The sequence below is a fragment of the Meles meles genome, chromosome 3 (assembly GCF_922984935.1).
Source record: "Meles meles chromosome 3, mMelMel3.1 paternal haplotype, whole genome shotgun sequence".
Taxonomy (NCBI): Eukaryota; Metazoa; Chordata; class Mammalia; order Carnivora; family Mustelidae; genus Meles; species Meles meles.
In genome coordinates, this window is record NC_060068.1 from 33,195,832 (window position 1) to 33,199,573 (window position 3,742).

Sequence of the window (3,742 nt, forward strand, 5' to 3'; positions counted from 1 at the left end):
TTCCTCGTGACCCAGCTCTGTGACCTTAGGCAAATGACTCAACAATCTCAGCAGCATTTGAAAGAAGTGAGTGATAAAAGTGCCACGCCTTATACTCGTGAAGAGGCAACTATGATAGCAGCGACTTGACCGCAGTTAGTGTTCCATTAGAGTCCTCTGTCATCCCACCTCACAATTATGCAGGAGAAAAGGCATCCCAACAAAGATCACTAAAGATTACCTCTTTTTTTTTTTTGGGACGCTAACTTCCAAGAATTGATTTCATTTGTCCCTTGCTGTGTTGATTTAGGGCTGCTACCATAGGAGAGAGGCCCCGCTGACCTGGGAGTTGGACTTTTCACATCACCTGTTTCAACAGTGTCCGAATTCTCACAGCCCTTGAGCTGGACAGAAGGTAGGAGAGGGGCTGTTTTACCACTGACCCAGTTGGTGAGAAGATCGTAAGATGCCTTCAGGCAGGAGCACCAAGGATCAGGGTTGGGAGGTTTCCCTCTCACCAACACCAACCCTCTGGTAGTCCAAGTCACTATACCCAAAGTCAGGCCATGAGAGGAGTTTTGTCCTCATGGCGAACAAAGAGATTAAGGCACTGTGAGATGGTCGGGCTGCTGAATGACAGGGCTCACCCCAGATGCCCATAGTGATGGCCAACCATCATGGCACCCCCTTGAGAAATTTAAGTCCCCTCAGACAGATTCTAGCTGAGTCTTCAATGCTGAGTTGATAAAGACCCAAAATGTCTCACAGTTGTTGACTGGCTGGACGCACAGGTCTTGGTTTACAGACACCTCACAGCTCCATCTCCTGTTCCCAGACACCTCTCTCTCCTCTTAACTGCTACCTCCTTTCACACTTTTCACTGCCAGGGAAATCATGAATGCCCGCTAGGTACATGAACACTCTTATTCACCCTGGGAGAAGGCTGATAAAACCAAAGCACTGTATCTTATTTCCTTACTCTCATCTTCTTCTGAGTTCTTTCTTCCCACAGTGAAAGAAAGACACACATAGGTGGGACAGTTGCAATTCTGCTGATGGCTTGGGGTGGTGAATGTCCCTCAGGTAGGTGGGGCCATCTGGGGCTCCTTCACACTGTTGGCCACCTACCTCCTCAGTGTCAGACAAAGAATGGGAGTCCAGCCTCTTTCCCTGGAGATCATCTGGGGTAGGAAGACCATCCCAGTCCTTATTTTTTTCCCGGAGGGAAAACACATCCCCTTGCAACAGGCTTGCCTTCTCGTCCACAAACTGATAGCTGTGCTTTCCCCCCAGCCCCGACTTTTTTTTTTTTTTTAAGATTTTATCTATTTATTTGAGAGAGAGAGAGAACAGAGGGAGAAAGGGAGTAGCAGACTCCTGCTGAGCAGAGAGCCTGACATGGGGTTTGATCCCAGGACCCTGACATCATGACCTGAGCCAAAGGCAGACACTTAACTCATCTGCCCAGGCATCCCTAACTGTGCTTTTCTAACACAGAAGAAGGATCAAGGGTTGTGATGCCATGTTGAGAGTCTCTTGACTGTCTAAGAGTTGTACACCTTGTTGTAGATATTTGCAATCTTGGCAGACACTTTGCAAAGCAAACCATTTCTATCACCCTGTTACAGTCATAAGACACCTCCCTGGGTCCTCTTTCCTGTCCACAAAGACTCTGGGGAGCTTTCCTTTCTGCTTCCACATGAGAATGAGAAAGCGACAATCACTGAGAGTTGAAGAGCTGCCCAGAGTTACCCAGTCAGTAGTGAGCAGCGTGGGACTCAGCCCCGAAACTGGTTGGGGCTGGTGCCTTGACGCCAGGAGAGGCCACAGCTGGAGTCAGAAAGGACACTCAATGGTGGATGTAGCATCTGCATCTGCTCTCAGCAGATGGAAGCCAGGGAGATACTGAGGTGGACATGTTGGGAAATCCCAGGGAACAATTTTATGGGCAATGTGTGCACCCATCTGAGGCGCTACCCCCACAGGGGCTAAATGTGGACTTCTTAGTGGTCTGGGCCCAGTATGGAGTTCATGCAGCCTCTGAATTGTCCCTGCCCTCTGGAACTGAAGTGGCCTTGGAGCATTTCTATTTTGGGGAACTGGAGTCCTTTCCAGGAATAGAAACCGAAACTGACCTTTCCTGACCTCCTTCTTGCTGGATCTGGGGTCCTGCCAACTGCTTTATCTAGAAATGATAGAGCTCTGAGTATGAGAGGTGCTAGAGCAGAAAAACCTACAAAATTGCACTGTCCTTCCCAGCTCCTCTTCCCTCCTTCTCTCTAGGCTCTTCCTAGGAAAATCTGAGCCCAACATAACTCCCTTCCTTCCTTCTGGAAGGTAGTTTGGACAGTCCCAAAGGGGACTGCCTCTGCCTGAGGGCTAGACCCTTTCTCAAGGAGAGGTAACTTTGAAAGAGGACCACTGACATCTTCCTGATCATGATTGCCCCCTGCTTCCTGGAGCAGGTAACTGAGAGAGCTCCTACAACCCAACTTGGTTACTAAGTCTGCTGGTATGAAGACATGGAAGGTAGAGTCTGACAGCAGGGCAAGAGAACTTGGGGACTGGCCTATCCATTTCAGTGAGTATTCACAACAGGGCCTCCCTCTGACATTCTTCAATGACAAAGTTCAGCATCCAAATTCTAGATCCCCTAGATCCACCCAGCCCTCCCATATGGAGGCAATGTACCTCTTGCCATCTTTCCAAGTTAGTTCTGGTCTGTTCAAGAGCATGCCCACTGAGCATGTGGAGTTGTTCAACTTTCCTGGAAGAAATTGGGGTATTGGTTTCCCATTAGACTTTCCCTGTGATGATGAGATAAAGAACACATCTGGGGCTTGACTCACATTGAGTTTTGAGCTGACAAAAGTCCTTGATGTTTCAGGCTCTACATCTGGTATAAGGTGGTTCCACTTCTCCATGAATTTCCCTAGTTGGTGCTCAGGATAAATAGGCATGGTGCAACCTGAATGGGAAATTCCCTAACAAGTGTCCTCATTGTATGTCTTAGGTGGTGAAATCTTTTTTATGAATATGACTAGCATTATATTTTATTTTATTTTTCACTTTTATGTATTCATTTACTAAAACTTGCATAAGCCTTACCTTGTTCACCAACACAAAACATACAAGCAGGACAATGCATATGCACAAGGCCTTGGAGGAGGCTGAATATGACCAGCATTTTTAAAAAAGGTTAACTGATCAGAATAGATGTGAGTAGAACACCAACTGTGTGGTGAAACATAGTTTTGGATGAGTGAGTGTGTGTGTGTGCATAAGTGTTGAATGTGTGTGTGCACTATAGTGTCTGGAAGAGACTGGGGCATTAACCTGGGTCCCTAATACTTGAGGCTAGCCAGCATAGATAATTCCCATGGCCAGAGCCAATGCTGTGGCTGGACTGGCCCTTGCACTTCTTATTATGATTAGAAGAAACACCTCAGCAAAACCCATCAGGGAACTTTGAAAAGTAAGATGTATTACTCACAGGTGTTGGAGGACACACGGTATGCAAGGGGCCACACGGTGAAGTAAGGGGAGAGAGAGAGAGAGAGAGGTGGACTTGAGGTTCTGTCTTCGTTGGGGCTAAATGTGGAATGCCTAGGGCTTGGGGCTCACTCTTTATGAATGAATTTAAAACATGAGAGTGGTAATTTAAACATGGGAAGGGAACAGTCGAGTGACATGGGTGGCCCGTTATCTAAGACATCCAGGGCTTTCTAAGGAGAGCTTCATGGGTAGAGTGACCAGGTTCTTT